Source organism: Acomys minous (genome assembly GCF_964271855.1).
Source record: "Acomys minous genome assembly, chromosome: 13".
Taxonomy (NCBI): Eukaryota; Metazoa; Chordata; class Mammalia; order Rodentia; family Muridae; genus Acomys; species Acomys minous.
The window spans coordinates 260,266-275,102 of record NC_140495.1 but is presented as its reverse complement, the minus strand read 5'-3'; the positions used below and the strand labels follow the sequence as shown (position 1 = coordinate 275,102).

The 14,837-nt window shown below is 48.3% G+C and overlaps 1 long non-coding RNA gene and 1 pseudogene across 2 annotated transcripts in view; one reads left to right on the top strand and one right to left on the bottom strand.

The window, feature by feature from the left end:
• The window catches only part of LOC311580991, a 310,197-nt gene that overhangs the window by 229,037 nt on the left and 66,323 nt on the right, over positions 1–14,837 (bottom strand). The window lies entirely within an intron of this gene.
• LOC311580259 (zinc finger and BTB domain-containing protein 12-like) overlaps positions 13,017–14,837 on the top strand; it is a 52,967-nt pseudogene continuing 51,146 nt past the window's right edge. The window contains exons 1-2 of the transcript XR_014783540.1: positions 13,017–13,091; positions 13,165–14,517. The product of XR_014783540.1 is annotated as a zinc finger and BTB domain-containing protein 12-like (transcript). The remainder of the gene's footprint in view (positions 13,092–13,164; positions 14,518–14,837) is intronic.

Below are 14,837 nucleotides of genomic sequence, written 5' to 3'. Positions count from 1 at the left end.
GGTACACAATTTCTCCCAAGTAGTGCCACTTTGGGGAAACAACCGTCCAACATTTGATCCTTTGTGAGACTTTTGACACCCAGACTTTAAAAACCACTCTTTTCACTGTAACAATAAAATGAGGAATCATAAGAATGGCAACAGGCTCCAGATCATTGGCCATCTTCAGATATGAGCTCTGATATCCCCTGTTAGTAGATGGTGTTGTTCCTTTCACTTGGACCCCAGCTTTTATGACCACTTTGTAATAATCAGCAAGTGAAATTACTCAAGTTTACTTTTTAAAAACTCAGATTAATAGCTGGGCGTGGTGGCACATGCCTGTAACCCCAGCACTCGAGAGGCAGAGGCAGGCGGATTGCTGTGAGTTCAAGGCCAGTCTGGTCTACAAAGTGACTCCAGGACAGCCAAGGCTAACACAGGGAGACCTTGTGTCAAAACAAACAAACAAACAAAAACTAACAAACAAACAAAAAACTCAGATTGATGTATGTGCTAGCTAAAGGAAATTGATGGCCTGTGTATCTGGATGTTGGGGAGGTGAGATCCAGATCCCAGCAGATTGAGAGTGTAACAGGCCTGATTTCGAGCTCTATCCAGTGCTTTGTATGTTCCACATGGTCAAGGAGAAGCAGGAACTCAGCCTAGTAAGCCCTTTTCTAAAGGCCACATACACTGTTGTGTGGCAAGTCTCTCATGATCACGAGTTCTCAGTTCTTAATATTGTGGCATTGGGGTCAAAGTTCCAAAATGGCTTTGGTAGGATAGACACACACACACACACACACACACACACACACACACACACACACACACCAATTTTTATGCTTAGGCATGTTCTTTGAGCTGTTTGGCCAGGAGAACTCAAGAGCAAAGACTTGATTCTTTGCTTCAAATTCATTACCCCGTCCTCCTGGGCCTGAGAACACACTAGCTACATGGCATGAATGCCCTTCTTAAGATAGAAGTCATCCCATGAAAAGGCAGCTGCAGGAAGGAGGGGGGCCTGAGAACACACTAGCTACATGGCATGAATGCCCTTCTTAAGATAGAAGTCATCCCATGCAAAGGCAGCTGCAGGAAGGAGGGGGGCCTGAGAACACACTAGCTACATGGCATGAGTGCCCTTCTTAAGATAGAAGTCATCCCATGCAAAGGCAGCTGCAGGAAGGAGGGGGGCCTGAGAACACACTAGCTACATGGCATGCGTGCCCTTCTTAAGATAGAAGTCATCCCATGCAAAGGCAGCTGCAGGAAGGAGGGGGGCCTGAGAACACACTAGCTGCATGGCATGCATGCCCTTCTTAAGATAGAAGTCATCCCATGCAAAGGCAGCTGCAGGAAGGAGGGGGGCCTGAGAACACACTAGCTACATGGCATGAATGCCCTTCTTAAGATAGAAGTCATCCCATGCAAAGGCAGCTGCAGGAAGGAGGGGGGCCTGAGAACACACTAGCTACATGGCATGAATGCCCTTCTTAAGATAGAAGTCATCCCATGCAAAGGCAGCTGCAGGAAGGAGGGGGGCCTGAGAACACACTAGCTACATGGCATGAGTGCCCTTCTTAAGATAGAAGTCATCCCATGCAAAGGCAGCTGCAGGAAGGAGGGCAACAGGAGTGGTTGGTGGCACAGGCTATGGTAAGTCTCACCGGGAAAGTCCTGTCCTTTCTTAAAGAGCAGGCTCTTTCTAGACTCATATTAATTATGACCTTGAATTCTTTTCCAGCTGCCTTGTTCCATTATTACACTGAAGAGAATGGGTTCTGACTCTTGTCTCCAGCCCTTGCATGGAGTCCTGACTTCTGAACTACCAGGAAAATCCTAAGGCAACCAGCTCGGAGGCTGCTTTGTGCTAAAACAGGGGCACATTGGTACCCTTCCTTATGAGACCATCCAGTGTGCCGTCAGTCCTCTGAACAGGAGTCCATATGACTTGGACTCTACTTGGAAAGTAAAGAGATGAACAGAAAAGGGAGTCATTGAGGGACTTGGAAGGGCGGGCAGTGGGCAGTGTGATCAAGGGAATGTGTTCAACTTTCTCCTTTACCTGTATGGAATTGTCTCTGTGAGATTACACATATTATTAATTAGTGTACTCTAATACATGTTTTTAAATTGTGATAGTGAAACAAAATCAAAGTGAAGTGAGATAGATAAAGAATACAAAAATAAAAATGGGAGATCGTCAATAAAAAATAAAAGTAACCATAATCATACCTGAAACCAAGAAATGAACAAATAATAGTGAAAGCCAGCAACCAACAGCCTCCAAAGGAAACTCACTCTGCTGAGGTTCAATGGCTCTAGAAGTCCTAGTGGAGCTCCGAAGTATAGCGATTCACCAACTGTCCAACCATCCAGCAGCTAGCACACGTAACGGACAAAACTTAGCCCTAGTGAGCTCTATATGTATCCAGGAAACCATCATTCTTCACAATGGCTCCTTGTGATGTCATGGCAAGAAATGAACCAACCACGTCTCTGCACCAATCACACTGATTTCCTCCGTTTCTGCCTTAAAGGACAGACAATGCATGGTAGTACCAAAGCAGGGACCTGAGCCAGCTAGTATCCATTTTTTCCTTGCTGTCTAGGTTCCACTTCCTCCTGTAAGGCCCCACTTCCTAAGGTCCTCACCTTCCCCACACTGTGCCACTGCTGGGGTCCAATGTTCAAACACATGATTAGGTGACATTTACCATCTAAAGCAACAGGCTCCAAGGTGTTGTCCATTAGTGGGATGTGGACACTGACAGTCACCCGTTAGGAGCAGATAGCATGGTTCCCTTTCCACTTGCTCCCTAACACTCTAATGACTTTCGTCTTCCACAGCTCATCATATAGACACTCAAGGACATCCATTCCCTTCTCATGTTAAGGAGAAGTGCATGGTGGCCTTGGGCTGACCTTAGGATGCTGAGATGGCTACTCTGTTATCAGCGAGTACATTAGGAAGCACTTGAGGGGGTGGTTCTGAGAATCTATGGGGGTGACCCAAGCTGAGACTCCTATCAGTGGGGGACATGGAGCCTGAGGTAGCCACCTCCTACAACCAGACAGGACTTCCAGTGGAGTGAAAGGGACACCATCCTACCCACAAAACCTTCAACCCCAAATTTGCCCTGCCTACTAGAATTGCAGGAATGAAGATGGAGTATTGATTGATGGAATGGCCATCCAATGCCTGGCCCAGCCTGAGACCCACCCCATGGGAGAGAGCCAACTCCTTTCACTACTGACACTCTGCTATGCTTGCAGACAGCAGCCTAGCCTAGCTGTCTTCTGAGGGCCTTCAACCAGCAGAAGAGGGAAACAGATGCAGATACCCAGAGCCAAACATGCTTAGGGAGTCTTGTGGATGAATGCAGGGAAGGATGGAAGGAGCAGGAGGGTTCAAGGACACCACAAGAAGACCTGCAGTGTCAACTCACCTAGGCCCATGGGGGCTCACAGTGACTGAACCACCAACCCAAAGCATGCATGGGCTGGACCTACACCCCCTACATATATGTAGTAGAGGTGCATGCTTGTTCTTCCTGGGTGTCCCCTAACCTGTGGAGTGAGAACTGTCTCTGACTCTGTTGCCTGCCTTTGGATCTCTTCCTTCTAAATGGGCTTCCTTGTCTGGCCTCAGTGGGCGAGGATTCACTTAGTCTTGCTCTGACTTGATGTCCCAGGGTGGGTTGGTACCCATGGGGGACCTTCCTTTCTCTGAGAAGAATGGGAGGGGGAATAGGGTAAGGTGGTGTGAGAGGGAATGGGAAGAGAGAAGGGAGGGGCCTGTGATCAGGCTGTAAAATGAATAAATAAAAACTGGATAATTCTAGTAAAGGCATTAACTGAAATCTAAGAGGTTGTGGTGAACCTGAGAGGGATTTTCTTTGGTTGAATTAATTGAAGTGGAGACTCACCCTAAATCTGAATCATTTGAGTCAGAAGATCGACCATAAATGAGCCATGCCTTCAGCTGGCAGCCTACATAGAGACACAGAAGAAGGAAAAAAATTGTTGAGCAGTGATGGCAAAGTCCTTTAGTCCCAGCATGTGGGAGGCAGAGGCATGTGGCTGTCTGAGTTCAAGGCCAGCCTGGTTTATGGAACAATCCAGGAAGCCGGGTCTACACAGAGAAAGCCTGTCTCAAAAGCACAAAGAGAAAAACAAAACAAAAAGGCAGCCTGAATTGTCTACACAACAAATCATCCTTCTCAAGGCTGCAGGTGATGGGGCCATACCCAGGTATTTCATTTTACTCCTGATCTAAAAATGCCTCCGTGTTGGTATGTTATTATATATATGTTGTTTCCTTGTGCTTCCTCAGGAGGTTGCCAAGTCAAGATGAAGACATCAGGAGATTCTGGGTGGCATGAGGGCCACCTACTCCAGCTTGTTTGGTTCTAAGTTGTGTTTTCCCATATAGATGAGAGAGGAATTCTATTTGTTCCTCCAATCTCTTTGTAAAACTGTGTGTTATAGCTCTTCAAAAATTACCCTTCCTTCCCATCTTACACTTGTCAGAATGGCAAAGATAAAAAATGCAACTGGCCGGGCGTGGTGGCACACACCTTTAAACCCAGCACTCAGGAGGCAGAGGCAGGGGGGACGCTGTGAGTTCGAGGCCAGCCTGGTCTACAAAGTGAGTCCAGGATGGCCAAGGCTACACAGAGAAACCCTGTCTCGAAAAACCAAAAAAAAAAAAAAAAAAAAAAAAAAAAGAAAGAAAAGAAAAAAAAAAGAAATGCAACTGGCAGCACACGCTGAGAAAGAAAGATTTGGAGAAAGGGAAATGCTCCTCCGTTGCTGGTGGAAGTGCAAACTTGTACAACCACCTTGGGAATTTTTCTGGTATTTTCTCAGAAAATTGGGAGTAGCTTTGCCTCAAGACGCAGCTCTAGCACTCTTGGGAATATTCCTAAAAGATGCTCCCCCAGACAATAAGGACATTTGCTCAACTGTTCATAGCAGCTTTGGAAACTGCAAACAACCGAGATGGCCCTCAACCACAGAATTGATATAGATAATATGGTACATGTTCACAAAGGGATACTACTTAGCTATTAAAGACAAGGACATTGCCACACGTGGTGGTGCATGCCTTTAATCCCAGCACTGGGGAGGCAGAGGCAGGTGGATTGCTGTGAATTCGAGGCTAGCTTGTTCTAGAAAGCGAGTCCAGGACAGCCAAGGCTAACGCAGAGAGACTCTGTCTCGAAAAACCAAAAAGCAAGCAAGCAAACAAAGAAAACAAAAAATAAGGAAATGATGAAATTTGTACGCAAATGGATGGAACTAGAAAATACCATCCTGAGGTTGCTAACCCAGACACAGAAAGACATTCAAGGTGTGTACTCACTTTAACCATATATATAGTACAGGAAAATCATAATATAATTCACAAACCCAAAGAAGCTAAGAAGACCCAAGGAGGCTGCTTGAATTTCACTAGAAAGGGAAGAGGACAGAAACTGGAAGTGGATGAAGAGAGGAAACTGGATAGAGAAGGAAGGTGGAGGGAAATGTGGGTGGGATCAGATGTGAGGAGAGCCAGGGCAGGAAGACAGAGAGCTCCCACAGAGAAGAGAAACCACAGCAGGGGCATCTCTGAGAGGAGCTGTGGATGTAGGACAGGGTAGACTCCTAGGAAGATTTGGGGGTGACTCTAGCTGAGACTCCTAGTAGCGTGGGTCATGGGGACTGAAGTGTCTACCCTCCAACCAGAGAAGACTTCTAGAGGAGCGAGGGGAACACCAACCCACCCACAAAAACCGTGACCCAAAATTCACCCTGCCAAAAGAGTGTTCAGGGACAAAGTTCAAGGAGAGACTGAAGGAACGTCCACCCAATTGGACAAGCCTGAGACCCACCTCATGGGAGAGAGCCAAGCCCTGCCACTATTAAGGATATTCCGCCATGCTTGCACACAGGAGCCTGGCATAGCTGTCTTCTGAGAGGATCAACCTAGCAGCGGATTAAAACAGTTGCAGAGCTCGTAGCTAAACATTGGGCAGTGCTCAGAAGGCTTTGTGAAGGAGTAGGGGGAAGGACAGAGGACCTGAAGGGGACAGGAGCTCCACAAGAAGACAAACAGAGTCAACTAATCTGGGCCGAGGAGGGCATGCAGGGACTGAAGTATTAAGACCATGCATGGACTGAGTCTAGATCCCCTACACATAAGTAGCTTACAGCCAGCTTGGTCTTCCTGTGGATCTCCTAATAAGGGGAGTGGGGACTGTCTCTCACATGGATTCTGTTGCCTGCTTTTCGATCATTTTCCCCTGCCAGGGCTATCATGGATGCATTTAGTCTTGATGTGACTTGACTTCCTTGGGTCGTTGGTGTGGTGTGGTGTGTGTGTGTGTGTGTGTGTGTGTGTGTGTGTGTGTGTGTGTGTGTGTCCCCTTTTCTGAGGTATATGAGAGGCAGGGACAGGGGAAGAGGGAGTAGGTGTGGGAGTAAGAGGAATCTGAAGCGAAAGGAATTTAGCCTCAGGTCAGTGTAAGTTTTCCCCCTCCTTAGGGCCGATGCCTGTGGCTCAATGCCAACACCAAGCATAAAAAGCCTTTCTAGTCACTTCAGCATGGCCTCTTATTTTCTGAGACCCCAGCCATATACCAACTGAGGGAGTTCTTACTATTGGAGGATCTTTTTAAATCTGGAACTCCAGCTTAGCATGGCAGCTAAATATATATCCCTGTAGAAGGAATCAGAGGATGAGCCATTAGATGGAACCCCAGAAACTGACACAGGCCATAGACCTCCTAAAACAGGCCTATCCCTGTAAATTAGCCTTGGCAACCCCTGACTCTGCTTGTACGTGAGTGAGAAGGACTAGCCCTGACAGTGTATTATTTTATTTTATTTTTTATCTTTTCAAAATAGATTTGTTTTTTATTATGTGTATAGCGCTCTGCCTGCATGTACAGCTAGGTCCAGAAGAGGTTCCTGGACCTCATTATAGCGGTTCCTGTGAATTGGATTCAGGACCTCTGAAAGAGCAGTCAGTGCTCTCAACATCCAAGCTATCTCTCCAGCCCCCAAGTTACTTGTATCCTATGTGTTTGAGTTGCCATGTCAAAGGGAAACTGTATTCCCCTGCATTCCAGAAAGGAGGAATGGCTCCCTGCAGTGCCTATTAGCACAGCAAAGTACATGTTGGCCTTCAGGCTCCTTCAATATCACAAGTACACATTTCAAAGTCCATGCACCCCCTCCCCTAGCCTTTCTCACCTCCTCCCCATCCCTAAAGTCCTTCCAGGTGATGTGCTTCCTTCACCTCCACTAGGGATTCTCCTTATAATCCTGCTAGTTTGGCTACTCTGTGTCCCTGTCTCTCTTCCTTTCTTTGTCTCACCCCTCTTCCTCTCTATATGTTTGGCTCTCTGTCTGTCTGTCTGTCTGTCTGTCTGTCTGTCTGTCTGTCTCTCTCTCTCTCTCTCTCTCTCTCTCTCTCTGTGTGTGTGTGTGTGTGTGTGTGTGTGTGTGTGTGTGTGTGTGTGTGTTCTGCTCCTACTTCTGTCCCAGACAAGTCAGTCTGTTGGCCATATTCAGTCTACTACTTCCTCTCTCTGTTCTGGACTCTCTCAGATGTCTCTGGATGTTTTCTCTCTCTATGGGTGAGGAAACACTTTTCCCTTAACTGTATCATGTACTGGTCTGTATTATGTATGCTGCATGCCATGTGCATCCCTGGAGCCTGTGAAGGGCGGAGGAGAGTGCTAGACTCCATGAAGCTGGAGTTACAGATGGTTGTGAGCCATCATGTGTATTTTGTGACTTGCACCTGGGTTCCGTGCAAAAGCAGCAAGTGCACTTAACTGCAGAGCCATCTCTTCAGTTCCATAGCACTGGATGTTTTTAAATAGTAAAGATTCTTTTCAGGCCGGTCGTGTTGGCACACACCTTTGTTTTATTTGTCTTTACTTTTTGCAATATTATCATTTGCCTTTTCTTTCTTTTTTGAAATAGTTTGCTCAGGTTACATCCCGATTGTTATCCCTCACTTGTATCTTCCCATTTCCCCCTCTCCCTTTTTCCTCTTAATCACGTCCCCTAGACATGTGACAGAAGGAAACCTCCTCCCCCACCATGTGATCTCAGCCTATCAAGTCTCATCAGGATGGCCTGATTCCTCTTGCTCTGCTTGCCACCATGCCTCTCCACCAAGGGGAAGTAGTCAACCAGGGGCACCAGAGTATATGTCAGAGGCAGTTTCTGCTCTCCTCACAACCATGGAGAATGAGCTGTTCATTGGGTAGGTAGGAATAGAGGTTCTAGGTTCACCGCATGCATTGTCCTTGGTTGGCACAGCAGTTTGTGCAGGCTCCTATGGGTCTACATCCGTAGCTTTGATGGAGTTCTTGTGGGGTTCCTGGATCCTCTGGGTCCTTCTGTCTCCCCATTCTTCCATAGCTATCTCACCTGGAGTCCAATAATCCCAGCACTCAGGAGGCAGAGGCAGGCAGATAGTTGTGAGTTTGAGGACATCCTTGTCTACAAAGAGAGTTCCAGGACAGCCAAGGCTACTACACAGAGTAACCCCGTCATGAAAACAAAAAAAATCTTTTGAAATTTAATAAAAAATAGAAACATTAAGACATATTTCAGAAAAAATGTTCAGTAGTCACCCTTGCAGTGAGAGAAGCTGACACATGACAGACAGCCAACCTTTAAAGGAAGGAATCTTTAGGCTGGAGAGGTGGCTTAGAGGTTAGGAGCAGGAACAACTCTTCCAGTGGTCCTCAGTTCAACTCCTGGCAACCACATGGTGGCTCACAACCATCTATAATGAGATCTGATGTCCTCGTCTGGCGTGTAGGTGTACATTCACATAGATGCACACATATATAAAATAATTAAACAAACAAATAAATAAATAAATAAATCTTTTTTTAAAAGGGAGGAATCTCTGAGATCAGCAGTTTAGTGATGGTTCAAGATATGAGCTCAAATTATAAGTAGAGTTGCTATGTCCCTGATTGACAGGCAGCTGATCCAATCGTACTGCCTCAGGGCTATCACGCAATAGGAGTTTAGCTGCTTGGTGAAGTGACAACACAGGTTATAAGGAGGTGACTCTGGTTGCCTTGATCCAAGGATGGTAGAAGCTGGGGAGGAGTGTGGCTAACACCTCTGTAGCTGCAGACCCAGCACTTACTGAGGAATTTCCATGTGTTCAGCCTCTGGCTGCTCCCATAGTAAACTGTCCTGTTGGGTTTTTATGGAGGCTTTATCACATCGGTATAATTCACTAAATCTTTGTTTGCTAAAGATCAATTTGCCTTTAGCTTTTTGCCTCCTCCTCTGGGATTCGCTGAAAGTCCTGACTCTTGGTTTACCTTGAGCAGCCCCATCCTGGAGCTACATGCTGCTGCCATCCCTCAGGTGAGAAGCACACCAGTAGACGCATCTCTACAGATTCTAGGAAATGGAGCAGTAATTAGAACAGAAAAATATTTGATAATTTCAGAAAGCACTGTGAATCTGCAGAAGGAAACAGAGACTGCCTTGAGAAGATCAGATACTGGAAACGTTGAGAAGATGTCCTAATTTCTCATCCTCAACTTTCCTTCTTACAGTCTGGCAAAGATCAGGGGAAATGCTCATTTTTTGCTTTTTTAAAAATCCCCTGTGTTTCCCAATTTAGATGGATAAGTCAGAGATTCCAGGCGGTTTGTTAGAGGAGCCAAGTGCTGAGTAGAGCATATAATTGTAGGAGACAGAGAAAAGTTTCCCCCGCATGGGAAAAGATTCCCAAGCCCCTCTTACCCTTCCTACTCTCTCACCTCCATCCCCTACCCCCACTGCTGACTTCAGTGTCTAAGGGGTACTGTGCTGTGGTGAAACAGCATGAGGAAAGCAACCTGGGGAAGAAAAGATGTATCTGGCTTCTGCTTCCAGACCATTGTTTGTCATAGAAGGAAGCCAGGGAAGGAAACCAAACAAACAAGGCAGGAACCTGGACCAGGGGCTGATGTAGAGGCCATGAAGGAGTGTTGCTTACCAGCTTGCTCCTGACAGCTTACTCAACCTGCCTTCTTATAGCACCCAGACCAGTAGCCCAGGGGTGGCATCAACCACAGTGGGCTTGGCCATCCCACACCAATCAGAAGAAAATACCCTACAGGTTTGTCTACAGCCCAGTCTTATGGAGGCATATTAGGTTTGTTCCTCTCAGATGACTTTAGCTTGCCTCAAGATGACATAAAAGTAACCTGCACACCCAGTTTTTGCCATAGGTCTTTTAAAGGCCTCTAGATGACTAAATTGACTTTACCTTATTTCCTGAATCCCCTCTGGGGTAGTTTGAATAGTTATGGGCTCCATAGAACTCATTTATTTGAATGCTGGGCCCAGAGGGAGTGGCACTATTTGGAGGTGTGGCCTTATTGGAGTAGGTGTGGTCTTGTTGGAGGAAGTGCATCACAGTGGGGGGTGGGCTTTGAGGTCTCAGAAGCTCAAATCAGTCTTCTGCTGCTTGTGGATTGAGATGTAGAACTCTCAGCTCCTTCTCCAGCACCATGTCTGCCCGCAGGCTGACATGTTTTCTGCCATAACACCAATGAAAGAACAACCAGAAACTATAAGCGAACATCAATTAAATATTTTCCCTTATAAGAGTTGCTGTGGTCATGGTGTCTCCTCAGAGCAACAGGACACTGACTAAGACATCCTCCTACTATATTGTAGCTCTGGCTTTGCTTTCCTTCTCCTACCTTCCTACAGCCTCCCTGTTTAAATGCCAACCTATGAAACTATAACAAACCCCTCTCTAAGCTTCTTCCCCTGTGGTCCATACTTTTCATAATTGGTATTTTTTTTTTTTTGATGTAGGGTTTCTGTGTGTAGCCCAGGCTGTCCCGCAATTGCTCAGTAGACCAGGCTGGCCTCCACTCACAGAGAGCCAGCCTCTGCCTCCCTAGTGCTGGGATTAAAGGCCACCACCGCCTGGTTGTCAAGAAACAAGACAAGAATATAGTAGAATCAACACCAGGATCTGTGCTCTCAGCTCCTCTGCAGGAAAGGGGTGAGACAGGAAAAATGTCCCTCAGGAGCTTGGGTTACCCAAGAGGCTGAGCCAAGAGGGAAAATGAGATCATAGGAAAAGACCCGCGGAGGGGGTGACTCTGGGGAATGAAGATGGAATGAACAGTAGCAAAGCAGAGTCAAGAGTAAAGGCTGAGGCTGGCCAGGTGGGTCAGCGGTTAAGAACATCCTCTGCTCTTGCAGAGGATCCCAGTAGGTCCCTACAGCCACACAGGATGGCTCACAGCTGGCTGTGACGTCAGCTCCTGGGAATGAGGACTGGAAGCCTTTGGGTGCACTCTTAAGGTCATCTTGGCACTCACAGGAGTGATTTTTTTTCTCTTTTCACTGGATATTGAACAGTACTTCTGTCCGCTAAATGCACTGTACCATGTTGTTATGACTTTCATTCATTATTTCTAATTCTTAAAGCTACACAAGCTATTGCTGCAGGTTTTTGAGACTGATGATACTTTTCTCAACTCAGACGTGAAAGACTTAGGAAGCTCTATATTCGGTGGTCATTGTTTGGGGTCTCAAAGCAACCTGGGAGGAATGGCTAACTGAGGTGCCTATTCAACAGCAAAGAGGAGGCTGGTCTTCAGTCTTTCTCAGCCTGGCAAGTACTTATGACAGAGCCCTGGCTCCTCTCAGCACTTCTCACCCCCATCCTACCCCCACCCCAGACTCCAAACCTCTCCAGCCAGTGAGCTTTGCTCCCCTTTCCCCGCTCTCTGATGCCTAGATAGTGCAGCCCTTTGGCCTATGTGCTCTCTTGGTCCTTGGCTCCTTTCTTCGTCCCTTTGCTGTCTCTCCTTTTCCACGTCTCTTCTCTTCCTCTCTAGGTCTCCCACCTCCCCTTCTCTCATGGCCTGGTTCAGTGAGCTGGCCATGTTCAGTCTGGACTCTTGCAGATCTCTGGCTGTTCTCTCCCTCAGATCTACAATGAAAATCTCCTCCACCATGCCTAAGGAGCAGTGAGGTCACTTTCATTCAGTCACCAAAAGTGACCCTGAGACAGGGGCTCCTGAACTCATTGATTCATGAGGATGAAGATTAAAGATGTCACCTGGAGTTAGGCAAAGTGAGTGCAAAGCCTTTGTTTGTTTGTTCATTTGTTTTGTTTTGTTATTTTTCTGAGATGACTTCTCTTTGTAGCTTTGGCTGTTCTGGAACTTGCTCTGTAGACCAGGCTGGCCTTGAACTCAATAGACATCCTCCTTCCTCTGCCTCTTAGGTGCTGAGATTGAAGGTGTGCACTGCTGCCTCAGCAGCCACCATCATTGCCTTGCTAGATTTTGATCCTGTTTGGCATAAGTGTATACTACAGCAGTGTCCTACCCACACTGGCTAGTGGGTGGCCATGATGACAAGCAAGTAAGACAGGGCACCACCCCAGATCCAGGCAAAAACAGGCCAGAGGAACAGAGCTTAAAGCTAACTGACAATCCGGCATTTTCCTCCTGCCTGCCCAGGAAATTTTCAAAGGGGGAGTCAAACTAACTGCTAGGAAAACTCCTGCTGTGTTTCTTAGCAACTTACATTCTCAGAACTCAGTGGCTCTGGACTTGTAAACAAGCCTCCCCCACTCTAACAAGGCTAAAAGGAACACTGGGAGGCAGGTTAAACAAAAGCTTACCTAAGGGAAAAAGACGGATTGGGGGAGGAGTTGGAATGTAGTAAAATAATTTTAAGTTACAGGTGGGAGGCGAAACCGCGACTCTTCTCGGTGAGCCTAAAAACTAGAAGCTTGGTCAGACATGGCACAGATCGGGCCATTTGTTTTTTGTTTGTTTGTTTTGTTTTGTTTTGTGTTTTTTTGCACAAACATTTACTGGGGGAGGGGGCATCAGTTCTTCTTGGCCTCTGCCTTCCTCCTGGCCACCAGCACGCTGCTAAGCTCCTCCCGCTTCCTCTTGGCTGTGACTTGCGAGTCCACCCTCTTCTTGATGAACTCGAGCCCGCTCTTGTCCCTGGACACCTTGAGCAGCTCCATGGCGCCGCTCATGGTGTGCGAAGTCGCACATCTCTTTAATCACGTCCCTCACGAACTTGGCGAGCTTGGTGAGGTGCCAGCGGCTGTGCCTTGCCAGCCCGAGTGCGGGGAGGGGGGCGCCGGTGGGGTGTGGGGGGAGGGATTAGGGAGAGGGAAATCAGCAGGCAGAACCAGGCCAGAGCAGTCCACTCCTGACACAATGGCCTCTGTCTGGGGTGGAAGTCCTGAGCTTCCAGCTGCTTGACCACGAGGCCGCTACGCTACAGAACATGAACTAGCTCCGAGCCGAGGAGCTTTTCTGCGAGTGACCATCTTCGCCTCAAATTGCACGGCCTCAAAGTCACTCTGGCTGCCTGCTCGCCTTTCCTCCGGGACCAGTTCTTGCTAAACCCGGGCTCAGAGATGCAGGTCTCGCTGGTGCACAGCGTGCATTGTGGCGGACCTGTTCCTCTCTTGCTGCGCGGGCGCCCTGGAGCAGTCGGGACTTTGTGAACTACCTGCTGCTGCCTCCTACATGCAAATGAAGCACTGGTGGAGAAAGGGAGGAACGCCCTCAGCCAGTTCGTTCAGCCCAAAATAGGCTTCAAAGAGGATGGAGGCGAGCCTGGTGAGCAGTGTCTGGGTCACCAAGTCCCTCCTCCCTCCCCAGGACCCCAAAGCCAGCACCAACCCCCCACCCCACCTCCTCTACCCTCTCCGCTCCTGCGGACATCCGCTAGATGAGGACCTAGAGCTGAAGGCAGAGGGCAAGGATGAGGATGTTTCTGACATCTGCATCGCCAAGGTGGAGTCTAAAGTGGTACACTGGCTCAAAGCCCCTGGAGGCCTAGCAGGGGGTCTGGGTATCAGGGCCTCTGTGTGCAGCCATCTGGGGGAGCTAACCCAGAGCAGTGTGGCCCCCAACACTGTAGCCCCACCACAAGGTGTGGTGAAGGGCTGCTACAGCCTGTAAGAGGCCCGTAAAGGCGAAGGCCTGTTGTTGATCCCAGGAGGCAGGGCCAGTGTGGGGGCCACCTCGGGACTTGTGGAAGCAGTGGTGGGCCGCTGTGGCTGCCCGGGGCGCGGGGGGGGGGGCAGTCTGGTGGCGGGGGGCGACTGGGGACCCCTGCCTGGGGGCTTCTCAAGTGGAAACCCCTTTGATGCATCAAGTGCACCAAATGCCTGGAAGTGTATCAGGGTGTGGAGAAGCTGGTCTTCCACATGCGAACGCAACGTTTCGTCTTTATGTGTCTGCACTACCGCAAGACACAGTTCAACCACAGCAGCAGCAACCTCAAACGCCAAGTGAATGCCCGCCGCGGTGTCAGGCTGCACTCGTGTGGCTTCTGCGGCAAGTGTTTCACTCCGAAGTCCACACTGCAAGATTTCTTCAACCTGCACTCAGAGGGCAGCCCTGTAGATGTTCCTACCGTGATGTGCGCTTCGCCCACAAGCCGGGCGCCACCTCAAGGAGCAGCACGGCGAAACCACAGCTGAGAACGTGCTGGAGGCTGGCATGGGTGAGATCCTCATTCGCTGAAGGGCAAGAGGCTGCGTGCGGGGGGCAAGGGGGAGTTCTGGGCCCAGGAGAAGTGGAGGGCTTGCTCTGGGTCAGGCGTGCATTGTAAGCAGGAGGATTGGAGAGAAGACCTTGCCTCAAAGAGTAGAAGAAAAAGATGGAGCCGGAGACAGGGTTGACGAGGCTGAGGGAATATGGGGTCCCAAAGAAAGATTTCTTTTTGTAGAGGTGTACGAACAATGTGTAGGGAGGAAAAAAAATGCAAAGGATGAAAGAATGTTGGAGACCAGCTTTTCCTGGGTAAAGCCTCTGAGGAGCCGG